General features: G+C 45.9%; 1 protein-coding gene across 3 annotated transcripts in view; it reads left to right on the top strand.

Annotated features, from left to right (window-relative positions):
• The window catches only part of si:cabz01090165.1 (uncharacterized protein LOC100333421 homolog), a 207200-nt gene that overhangs the window by 73644 nt on the left and 120581 nt on the right, over positions 1–12975 (top strand). For 2 of the 3 annotated variants that reach the window (XR_006843436.1, XM_046390165.1), the window contains exon 4: positions 6842–7029. The exons of the other annotated variant lie outside the window; for it this stretch is intronic. The gene's annotated coding sequence lies outside the window, so the exon portion shown is untranslated. The remainder of the gene's footprint in view (positions 1–6841; positions 7030–12975) is intronic. 3 annotated transcript variants of the gene reach the window in all.

The raw sequence follows: 12975 nt of genomic DNA, 5'->3' as shown, positions 1-12975 counted from the left end.
GACACCTGCTGTCCTTGTGTCGCCAAACGCCAAAGACGTTTTGAACGACACGTTTGTGGATCTTCTGTGATCCTAACCGAGACGTTTTTTCATTGCAGAAGCGACCTAACGAGACACAACACAAAACAACAACTGAAACATGAAGAGTAAAGTTTCAGCACATCAGATTATAAGCTTGGCTTGCAGAAACTTTCAGTGGTCGTTTCTGTTCTGTTCTGGCAATTAGGTTGACTGACCATCTTCAAATCTAGAAAAACAAAGAAGTAAAAAAAATTTTAGAAATCTAAAAAGCAACGGAGGGATAACTGGAGGCCATTGGTTCCTAATAACTCGGTCATGCAGCCTCCCTTCCATGTTTTACGTGTCACAGCAGCATTGAGGAACCCGACAATGTTGTCACTAAAACTTCTGTCGGTCCTTTGAGCTTTAATTTTAACTCACCGATTCCCTGTAGGCAACTGAAGAAGTCTTGGCTGAGCCTTGGATTTTTAGAGCATATACAGAAATAGTTTTCATTTGTGCTGGCGGCTCCATCCCAGGAGGACCTGCTGGTCTAAAATAAAACTGCTTCTGATTTTAAAACAGGCTGAAATTACAAGCCCCAGCATAAACGGCTCTCATCACGGCATATCTGAAGAAGACTCTGAGCTCTTCCTCCGGTTTAACATCTCAATGTATAATTCAAGCAGAGAGCTCTGGACCTAAACGCCCCTGTGGGGGGCTGTGATCACACATGATTTATTGTCCCATCACCAGGAGACGTGCTGGTTTCCTCCCAGCTGAACTCACTCTCCAAGGAGCAAAACTCCAAAGGTGCGTCATCTTTATCTGCCACGCATCCTAACAGAACAGGAAGTGAGCAACCTGATGAAAAGATGAAGATGATGAAAGTGACATATTTTGTCATTGGAGGGAACTCACTCCAACGAAACTCGTGCTCTGCATTTAACCCACCCAAGTGACGTGCACACACACACAGCAAACCCGGGGAGCAGTGGGGGTTAGGTACCTTGCTCAAGGGTACCTCAGCCATGGACACCTTTGCATTCCCGACTCTGCATGTCTGCACAAGGTTCAAGATTAACTCTCACCAAAGGTCAGGTCTCTTTGTCTCCCTCCACTCACCCAGGAGCTTCTTCAGCTGACCTGTTGGTTCGATTTAGTTCTTATGGCTCACATTTAGCTGCTCACATCTCTGATTTCATTCAGATTTTCCCATGATGCATCTGCAGACTGCGAGTGGCGTTGGTGCTTTCTGTCTGTTCATGAACTCCACTTCCTCATCCCTCTGTCACACTTTCTTTATCTTTCTAACTTCATGTGAGCTTCTATCTTTTAAATTTGATTTCCCCCTTTTTTGTCTCCTGCCCCATTAGATGATAATTTTAATATCAGTGGAGAGTTCCACGATCAAAGAGTCTATGATGAATAATAATTATGAGACAATTACTGCTCAGAGAGATTGGAGAGCACACACACACACACACACACACACACACACACACACACACACACACACACACACACACAGATCGAACTGAAGAGACACACATACATGTTCAGGATTCAGTGAGTCAATCTCATTTTTCAGATCAGCCAAGGAAATCAGAGTGTATGTGTGTGTGTGTGGGTGTGTGTGTGTGTGTGTGTGTGTGTGTGTGTGTGTGTGTGTGTGTGTGTGTGCTCAAACAGTGACTCAGTGTGTTCTCTTCACTCGATCATCAACCAAAGGTAAACACACGCAGGAAGAACCTCTCAGGTTGTCGCAGTGACTCACGGCGGCGATCAAACGTGACGACCGTCAGCTTGACAGGACGTCTTCGTTGACCTGCGACCACACCGAGTCGCCGCTTTTCTCCTGAGAATCCGCCACAGGTGTTTGGCGTGTTAATGTGACATCAGATCACGTACGAACCGCATGCAGCTCCGTGTGCTCATCGGGCAGGCAGAGCAGACGGCGATGCTGCCGTGTGTGTACGTCTACACTGCGTACGAACGGCGGGCGTGAGCGTGGCGTCGCGCCGAGCTGGGAGGATCTGATGAAGTGAAGGAGCACGGTGGCAGCTCAGCGGGTGAACACTGGGAGGAGGTCGTTAAGAAGAGGCCGTGCTCAGCTGTACTGTACTGTGAGTCAGCGGAGGTCAGAGTCGTGGCTCCCGAACGTGATTCATGCTTCTCTCTCCGCCATGAAAATGATTCATTATTTAAACCACGAAAGGTCACATTTAATCTGTGTTGTTTTTGTTGTTGTGTCACCCCAAAGACTGACAGAAAATAGGAATGAAAAATCCCTTGAGTCATCCTTTCATCCTCGCCCTGTTTTCTCTCCTTCCTGTCCTTCTTTCCTCCATACGTCGTCTCGTTCTTTCTTGTTCTCCTCCATTAGGGAACCGAGTTCCCTGTCGCTGTTCAGAGATTATATTTAGCCCAGCATTCCCACCGTGACTGTGGGATAAGAACACAGTGTCCTGCTTGGATCACAGGAAGATGCTGTATGTTGGAATCCTAATTAGTTATTTACACAGATGTAATCTCATGTGATGCACTTCCTGTGACTCTGACATAAGATAAGATAAGATGAACTTTATTGATCCCGCAGTGGGGAAATTCACTTGTTGTGGCAGCTCACAAGGACAGAAGAGGAGTGCAAAAAGCAAAGAGTGTGCACAAACACTTTACAAAAGAGTGTAGAGGTAAAATACATGTGAACACAGAGAACACTGAACGCTGCAGAGCTGACCTGCTTCTGTTCTGTTCAGTCAGGAGGATAACATAAACCTTTATTAACCTGCGGAGGTAAATTCAGCCGTGAGGGGGAAACGCAGGAGCAGCACAGGACAGGCTGAGAGGACACGGCCAAGACGATCGCAAGAAAAATGTAAATGTGACATAAAACTAAAGCACAGAAGTAAAGCAGAAACGCTGCGTGGCTCAGACCTGCACTGAGACGCTCTGTGAACATGAACATGTTTGAACATGAATGAATGAATGAATGAATGTGTGCAACGTGACAAGTTAAACAGTAACTGTTCATCAGAGCAGTGATTTTAAAGATGTGCGTCCTCACTGTCTCCAAACGTGCGATCAGCCCAGTTCAGCCCTGAAAAATGATGTTTACACACAACTAATGAGCACCAGCAAGCATGTGGAAACGTGAGCCCACCGCATGATCTGTTTGCATCATGAGCATGTGTTGTTGATTAACATAAAAGTTGACGCCGAACACACGAGTAAAATACTCGCGGTCATCTGTGACTCCAGTGTGTCACTAAATGTAGTGATTCATTCAGTTAACTCAAAGACAGGACGGGTCTGTGAGCTCCATCGAGCTCCATCGAGCTCCAACACCATCACCAGAATGAAGGTCAGTGTGTTTCAGTGCGCTGAAGGTCCGCTTCAGTTCGGTACAGATGGGAAACGTCGTTTCCTCCTGTCGTCCGGGCTGAGAGCCGCTCAGTTCGGCGATGCCTCAGATTGTTAACCAGCACTTCACATGAACAATCTGCCCAGTAACAACAACACCTGCCAGAAACCAATCAGAATCACGTGCTGCGCATGACCACGGTGCTCTGCAGTACTTACGGTAGGACAGGACAGTACAGCAGTGTGTACAGGGTGAAGTACAGACAACACACATTAGATTATCGTGTGTGTGTGTTTGTGTAATTGGATGTCATCAGCAGTTAATTTGCAGTTTGTTTGTTTGTGTTTCCTCTGTGTGTGTGTGCGTGATTACACACCTATAGTGTGCTTGTGGCTCACCCTCCTGCTGTGTGTTTACATGTGTGTAATTATAGCAGCTGTATGTAGGTCACACTGTTTAACGCTGTCTCTGCTAACGTGGACGTCTCTGCCAGGAAGAACAATCGATAGCAGCTCAGCTGGAGGAACAATCTCTCCATCTCTCCCTTCTCCATCCATCCATCCATCCATCCATCTATCCATCCGTCTATCCATCTCTGTCATTTCTCTGTCCTCCTGCCATCCTTCCTCTGTTTCCCTCCTCTGTTACTTCACAGAACTTCTCTTTCAACCAAACTGTGACTTGTTCAAACAGCCAAAGTGAAATCAACAGAGCAGCGACGTCTTGGCTGCAGCTTCAGGCGTGTGCTGTGCTTCCATAAACCGACACATGACTTTCATGTGGTTCGCAGATACACCCCATGGACAAAAGTATCCAGACAGCCCTCTCTGTGAGGCCGTGTCTCAGGGTTTGGGCTCGGCCCCTGACTTCCAGTGAAGGGAAATCTTAATGCTTCAGCATACCAAGACATTTTGGACAATGCTATGCTTCCAACTTTGTGGCAACAGTTTGTTGAAGGCCCTTTTCTATTCCAGCATGACTGTGCCCCAGTGCACAAAGCAAAGCTCCATAAAGACATGGTTGGATGAGTTTGGTGTGGAAGAACTTGACTGGCCCACACAGAGCCCTGACCTCAACCCCATCCAACACCTTTGGGATGAACTGGAACGGAGATTGCGAGCCAGGCCTTTTGGTCCAACATCAGTGTGTGACCTCACAAATGCTCTACTGCATGAATGGGCACAAATTCCCACAGAAACACTCCAACATGTTGTGGAAAGCCTTCACAGAAGAGTGGAAGCTGTCTTTTGTCTATTGTATGTGTGCCTCTGACTTGACTACATAGATCCTCTTAATGCATTTCACTGGTTCTTGAGCAGACAACTTACTCCATGTGAACTGGTTGCTTTTGGTGTTTGTTGGACAGGAAGTCACTGAAGCAAACGCTATAACAAACTGGTGATTGTTTTTCTTAACTGGCTGTGGGGTTTTTTTCGGTTAATCTATTAGTTGTTAATTCATGTAAACAAAGACTGATTTTAAGTGATTGAATTCCCAGAGTCAAAGGTGACACCTTAAAAGGTCACATCTAACGGACAAAAATTCTCACATTCCAGAAAGCCAGAAAATATTTTCATTTGTTTGTTTCTGAAATTGCTGCTGCGTTAATTTTATGTTGACTGTCACATTTAATTCTCTCTCTCTCCTTCATTCGCTCTGTCTCTGTGTGTCTGCAACCGGGTTAATGCATTCATATTTCATGTCTTAACTAAATTTTTGATATTTGTGTTTCTCGGTGAGCAGATCAGCCTCCTGTGCTGAGTGGCCTCGGGCTTGCTGAAAGTCATAAATCTGTCTGGATGATTTATACGCAGTGTGGGAGCAGCCTTCTACATATTAAAGACAGAGAAAGCCAAGGACAAAGTCGTTCTCCTCACTGGAGGGAGATGTGAAAGGACTGAGATTTGTTCTGACCCTCAGGACTCCATCGCTGCTCGCTGCTCCTTCCTGCTGACTCTTTTTATGGACACTGAGGGGTTTGTGAGGGATTTTCTTCTCCAGTCCTGGAGGAATGGAGCATCTTTGACATTAAAATGCTTACATAATACGAATGAGGGACAATAATTAAAGGTCAGAAGTTTAAACTGACACTGCAGTTAGTAAATTAAGCCTCCTGTTTGCCCTCGGAGAGACAAACATTTTATTCTTTAAGACTCGTACGCAATTAAAAGTAGCGACAGTGAGCAGCTCTCGGCTTTCTGTCAGCCAACCTGTTGGTTTTCTCATTAAGCAGCTTCTGCTCCATAAAAGCATGAGTTGTGATTATGAAACTATATTTTTTAACTCATCACCTCCTCGCCGTGATTTTTCACACGACTCCCACAGTGCTCCTCATACTAATGAAATCAACACCACACCACAGGAGGTCGGACTGTTTCCGCCCTCCGCAGCACGTTCACGATCAGTAAAGTGTTCTATGTGAAGCCGTTAAATGAGGAAGTGTAAGTCACGAGCAGCAGTGCATCATGGGACAGTATAGAATCGCTATCTTCTCATCTCCCTGCTCTTTGTGTTCACGTATCAGCAGTGTGCAGCTGAGGAAACTCTGGGTTTGTGCCTGCGTCGCCTCCAGCCAGCCTGATATCATGGAACCCAACAAACTTCTTTAATGAAGCTGTCAAACATACTGTACGTTGTTTAATTATTCACAACCTCGATGCAGACTGTGTCTGTATAGAACTCTATAGGGGCTCTGCATGAGGAACGGCAGCCACGCTCCTTCAAATATTAATGAGGCTGAGAGGCAGGTACAAATGGAAATTGAACCCCATCTAGCAGTCAAATCACAGTCAACACGGTCCACCTGTCAGCCAGCGTATCCAATCTGCCATCTGAGATCCAACCGGGGTGGGGAGGATCAGGACCCAGAACTGGGTCACACTCACAGACCAGATTTGTTTCAAGGCAGATGTAATTGCTGGCTAGATTGGCAGCATTGGTTTGCTGCAGTTTCAAGTTGTAGTCAGGGTGTGTGGACCAGTTTGGCTCCTGGTCCCACATGTGGTCAGCCTTAAGCTGCAAAACCTCTTCTTGAACAAGTCCAAAGTGACTTGAAACATGAGACCCAATGTAAGATAAGATAAGATAGATGGTGATTATTAACAAGTGAGTGTCATCACACAGAGACCTCAGTGAGGATCGTGACACAAGTCAGGGACTGTTTTGTTCATTCAGGGTCACAGGAGATCAGGATCAGGTCTGTGTTTTCCTCTGTATGTTTTGTTCATTCTTTACTATCAGACCTTCTCTATAAAATCTGAACACTTTCTCATCCTGCTTCAGGTTTGCTCCGTGCTGAACATATCTGAGTGGCTCTCAGCGGGTGCACAGTATTAAAGCAGACCAGAGCATTAAGTGATGACAACATCCTGTTCACTATATTTTTAGCAGGTTTTAAAGAGATTACGATTAAAGTCACAGTTCATGAATGGTGACATAAAGAGACAACTTCACAGTGCTGCCTGTCCCTGTTCACAGAGCACCGAGGTGAGTGTCGAGTGGTGTGGCTGGAGGTCCACCTCTTTGGCGGGTAGGACACTCCACCTGAGCTTCGAGTGGACCGCAGCCTGTGGGTGGGAGGGAAAACAAAATCTGTTTCCTGTCTTGGATAAGAACGCAGTGTCCTGAACACAACTTGAGCTCTCTGAGTGGCTGGCACCAACACGGTAAACACACTCCATCAATGACACACTCATTCACACACTTTAATAATGTAACTGCATGTCAGAGGTAGCTTTGGAATTACATCTGCATCAAATCCTGTTTATTTAAATATTCATGAATTAAAGGATGACGCAGCGCACTACTTTCACATAACCAAACTCCACAGCCGCATCTCATCATCAGAGATGAAAAGCTGCTGGAGTCAGTTGTCAATGTGTTCACTGTTGACAGTTTGAATTTCAAAGCATATTACGTCAAAACATGAATAACAACAGACTGATTTTTGGCAAACGGTCAGATAATCCTGTATTACCAACAGCCTGGACTCATTTCCAGTGTGTCAGAGTCCGCCTTTTATGTCCTTCTGCATCTGGACGAGACGCAGCAGGTTTTAATGTCCCTCCAGTGCAAACGCATCAAACCCATCAGTATGAGGTGACCTGAGCAGCTGCACAACACGACGAAGGTCACAATGCGACAAAGTGACGGACTGCAGGGCAGCAGACACGTTTTCTTTCTCAGTGTACTGAAGACACGTGTCCACATGATGCGGGGATGCCATGTCAGCATGTTGGCCGACGACCGACTTCCAAACTGTGGCTAAACTGGAACCTTTCTGGCCTGCATGGAAGTGAGTTTTTGCTGAAGGGACTTTTTCTGCAGCAGAAAGTTCCTGTTTCGAAAGAGTAGCTGTGATTAAAGGTTAATGCAAATATACATGATTTCACAACATTTCTCAGCGTGTCACACACACGTGAAGGCAGCGCCCACTCCCCGCCCTCAGCACGCCGTGTGACGGGTGGTATGCTGGGTGGATGTTAGTTTTCGTTCAGATTTCTTGCTAATATTCTGGTTTTGTCTCAGTCACAGTCACTTCTGCCTTCTCTGTTCTGCTCAATTAATCAGCAGCGTCACTAAATACACTCTCCACCATCAGTGGCTCTAAATTGCTTCTAAGATGAGCGGCTAAAAGCAACACTTTGAAATTACTTTTAAAATTAACTACCAAAGTCAGCAGCCCAAAATTGGCTACAGAATGATCAATTAAAAGCAACAGACCTAAATAGCTGTGGAAATGAACAGTGCGAGACAGCAGCCATGAATTCAAATGAACACATGAAAAGTTTATTTCCAAAGTGCTGTAATGTATATTGACTTGGCTGGAAAACAGAAACCTCATTAACTACAAAATCAGTATGTAGGAGCTAACATTGCGTCCGCCCTGTGAAGTGGTCTCAGTTTCGTCTGGCTGCCGTGGGAGTTCTTTTCATTTCTGTCAATACGCTCATGTCGAAGCTCCTGTGGTGAAGGCACCGATCCACCCTCAGTTTGTTTCTGGAGGGATGTTTCAGTCCGCCCAATCGCCACAACGAAATGCTGGAGATCTATGTTGTCATGTGTATACATCATATGTATCATATGAACATATGATTGCTCCAGGTGAGGTCGTCCGTCATGTGGACACCCAGGTACCTGAAGCTGGAGACCACTTCCACCGCTGTCCCTCCGATGTACAGGGGAGGAAGGGGGAGATGTCTGCCCCTTCTGAAGTCCACGATCATCTCCTTGGTCTTTTTCACGTTCTGCACCAACCCTCCAGGCGTTCCACCTCCTGCCTGTAGTCGGCCTCGTCGCTGTTGGCAATGCATCCAACCACAGCTGTATCATCCGCAAACTTCACGATGAGGCAGCTCGGATGTTGCGCTGAGCAGTAGTGTGTTAGCAGGGTGAACAGGAGGGGGCTCAGCACACAGCCCTGGGGAGAACCGGTGCTGAGGGTGGTGGGGGAGGAGGAGTTCTCGTGGATCAGACTGTGGCCTGTACGTCGGGAAGTCCAGGACTCAGTTGTAGAGGGTGGAGCTCAGTCCTAGAGTATTGAGTTTTTGAATCAGTGTCTGTGTGTGCTTTATATTTTCACAACATAAAGCTTAAAAATGAAATGTAAAGAAACATAAACATAAACATGTTTTACGAAGCCAGCAGTTGGTTGTTTTCACTCCGACTGAGTCTCTTTACAGGCTCGTCCTGATGCTGCAGTCTGTTTGGTCCAGTGACTAAGAGCTTTAATGGCAGAACAATATGCAGAACAGATGCAGAATAGATGCTCTGTTCTGGTGTCACATTACGTACTTCAGTGTGTTAATTATGTATTTCAATAAGAACAGAACAGAGAGAAAAGGGAACACCACACATTTATTATTCATGTTGCTACTCTCAATCCGGTGACCTTGTGTGATCCCACCAAACTCGAATGTATAGCATGGCTGCTAAAGTCCTTTCAGCTAATTCTGTTGATATTTGTGAGTTAACAAAGTCTTTAGTTTTTTATTTAACTTGGACCCACACACATCCTGAGCAGGACATGTTTCTGTTAAAAATCAACACAAACTCATCAGCCAACATGTACACTGACACAGTAAACCTCTGCTCAGCTCCTATTGGCTGTCTGCTCAGCTGGCCGGGCTGATTGGTCTGAGACCAGAATGGTCCCCCACACAACCTCTACAGCTTTATGTCTGAAAGACACTCCACACACACTGCTGGCCTGTTTTCAAACTGTCTAAAGCGTGTGAGCGCGGAGGCTTAGTGTGTGTGGTCAGTGTGGCGTCCAACATGGCGGCTCTGCTGCTGCTGACTCATCTCCATTCACATGGAAAGGCCTGCACTTTGTTTGTTTGTTTGTGCCTGGGAGAGGAAAGGCAGGTGCATCATTTCCACCACTGCTTCAGAAAGTTCACTCATAGTGAACACACACACACACACACACACACACACACCTGGTTACAGTGGGCCCAGCAGCTGTGTCCAGTCCCTGTGATGCTAAATGAGCATCTTAATTAGAGAGCAACAAGACAACTGGAATGTTTGCGTGTGTGTGTGTGTGTGTGTGTGTGTGATCTGATGTGGTGTCTCATCAGTAACTGAGTTATTGTTTTGCGCATGTTTAATTTCTGTGTTTTGAAACAGAAGCAATGGTAGCATGCTAAGCAACCAGGAGAGTAACCATCTGCTCTATGTGTGTGTGTGTGTGTGTGTGTGTGTGTGTGTGTGTGTGTGTGTGTGTTGTTGTTGTTGTTGTTGCTGTTGTTGTCATCATTCATTGGCTGAGCCAAATGCACCGTGTCAAAAGACAGGATTAATTAAACTGTGAGTGTGTGATACTGCACACGTGAAGAAAAATATCTGTGTGTGTGCGTGTGTGTGAATAATGGAAGCACACATTCGACACAGGACTGAAACACAGGAAGGGAGGTGAGAGTGAGACAAACGAAGACAATGTGTGCAAGCACAGCAGTTCATTAAGGCCTCAGATGTCCAAACCGTCTCCAGCTGTCGCACCTGCAGAGGAGTTTGTAGGATGAGATCTCTTCCTCACGCACTTTGTAAAGCTCCTTCATATTTTAGTCAAATTAATACGAAACTCTCGTGTCATTAGTCGACGAGTCGACCGAAGCAGCCTCATGAAGCTGTGATTCTCATGTTAAATGAGAAATCTGCTCTGTACTTCTGAATGGTTGAACATGGAGAACAGGAAGCCATGCAGACTGACAGCTGAGCAGACGGGAGGAGACAAAGACACCCCTGAGCAACAGTTCGAGACTATAAGACATCACCAGTCGATGGTGAGAGAAACCCGACGCTCCACAATCTGGGCAGCGCTGAGTGCACAATAATCAAGCCAATACCTGCACTTTCAATTCAGTTCAGTTCAATTAATTTCTAAAGCACCAAATCACAACAACAGTTATCACTTTCCAGTTAGAGCTGGTTCAGACCAAACTCCTTAATTAGATTTTTGGTCCAGAGAGACCAACAAACCCCCCCTTCCCATGAGCAAGCGACAGTGGAGAGGAAACACTGACCTTTACAAGACGGAAACCTGAGAGCAGACCCCGACTCAGTGTGCCTGGTGGGGTTTGGGGGAGGGCTTTTCATTAAACTAATTATATATGAGCTGCTGTCAGAAACATACTGTTACTATACCGTTTGGAGTTTTGGTCTGTTTGTTTAAGTGTTTGGGTTACTTTAGTGGCGTCTCTCCTGTCTCTGCTGCTGGATGCTGTTGTTGGCTCTTCTGCATCACTTCCTGTTGAACACCTTCCTGTTGGAGGAAGAACAAACCAGGATGCGAATTCTCAAACTGAAAACAGTGATGCTTCTACAAATAGCCTGGAGGACATGATTAAATTAAACTGTGTTTGTCATGCAGGATATTATTTCAGTCCTGGGTTGATGAAGTGCTTTGGCAGGATGTTTCATACTCTGAAGCTCTAAAGTTGAAATAAGTTGTAATCTCCCTCCAGCATGTGTGAGACCAGTTTGACATTTAATTGTGACTGTGGGGACGTGATGCTCCCGTGGCGCTCAGGTGACCAACAGCATCGTTTGTGTTTCCGTGGCTGAGGCGACGGACGCTGCAGGCACAATAAGTGTGTGAGGACACTGAGATGATAAGTGTCTAAGAGCACTCGGAGCACCCCGGCTCACAGAAGAAAGTGCTGTCAGGATCCATTCAGCTGCAACAGGAAAGAGACGCCTCGTGGTTAGAGCAGCACACTTCCCCAGGCAGAAGAAAGGTTAGAGAAATGTGACTTCTGCTGGCACATTTTGCAGCGTTACGTGGTCAGAAAAATGAGACGGAGCTGAGCACAACAGTAAGAGGGGACCTGGACGAGCCAGCAGGCTGCAAGCATCCAACCCACGCAGCCAATAATGTCTGCGAATATGGAGGACAGACAAAATGGGTGATTGATTCACAGTCTTCGGGAAACTTTGAAGTGGTTGCAAACAGTTTTACTTTATTGTAAAAAGAAAAAAAGAAAAGTAAGAAAACTCAGCACAATATAAAGTAGACTGAGCGAAAGGTTTCGTCTTAATTTGTGTCCACACTCAGGTTCTGCTGCTGGTCTCCCAAAGGGGTGGGACACGGGACAAACCATGTCACAGATACAGGAAGTGACTCTTCAGTGCCTTGTGTGGTTTCCGAGACGAGATGTGATCAAATGTCTCGGTGACAGCAGAACAGAATGTGATTCCTTCACCAAAGTCCGTCTTGTATTGTGTGGAGCTCCTGGCTGCTGTCTTATTCCTTAACAGTTCTCAGTGAGTCAGTCAGAGTTGATGGGGGTGGTTCAAGACCGCAGATTGGTTTAGTTCATTCTGAGTCTATGTTTAGCCAGCAGCTGGCTGCTAGCTGCACAGCTCTGTGGACAGCAGTGTCCATCTGTTGGTCCACCACTTTGATCCATGAACTGAAATATCTGAGGTGACATTAGGTTTACCCAGTGGTGATCCCCAGGCAGTCCCCTGTCAGGAAGACTGTTATGAATGTTAGCATGCTGACAACATTATGCCTGCTTTAGCATGTTAGCTGTGATGGTGAGTGAGTTCAGAACATTCTGACATTAGCATTTAGCTTCCTGAGTACAGCGTTACAGAGGGCTACTGAGGGAAATGGACAAACACTTCTCATTCATGATGATTACCATGTTAAATGATAAAACATGGACATCATCCACTGCCACTCCTGTGTGTGTGAATGCCTGAACCTGATAGCCATCATGAATATTTAACAAGTATTAATACCTTCAGATATTAATCTGAGCCGCCTGCTCAGGAAATCAATACAGTCGTGGAGAAGTGCTGAGTGTCGCCCTCCACGATGCATTTTTAATGGCCTTCAAACACAGCTTCACAGCCACGGGGCTGCCCACCGTGCACACACACACACACACACACACACACACACACACACACACACACACACCGATGTGCTTTTATTCAGGATTGACACCGTTTCTGATTATCAGTCGCAACGAGACCCAAAACAGAGGACTGATGAACGTTTGCTATAAAATTGAAAATCTTAGTGTGAAAATGAAGAAAAACCAGTGATGGAACAATCTAGAGGTAATTGTACTTTAATGGTGCGTTTCAGTTTTCTACTG

This window comes from Scatophagus argus, chromosome 5, assembly GCF_020382885.2.
Source record: "Scatophagus argus isolate fScaArg1 chromosome 5, fScaArg1.pri, whole genome shotgun sequence".
In the NCBI taxonomy this organism is placed as follows: domain Eukaryota; kingdom Metazoa; phylum Chordata; class Actinopteri; family Scatophagidae; genus Scatophagus; species Scatophagus argus.
The sequence above is the reverse complement of the archived record's forward strand: the minus strand, read 5'-3'. Positions and strand labels throughout refer to the sequence as shown.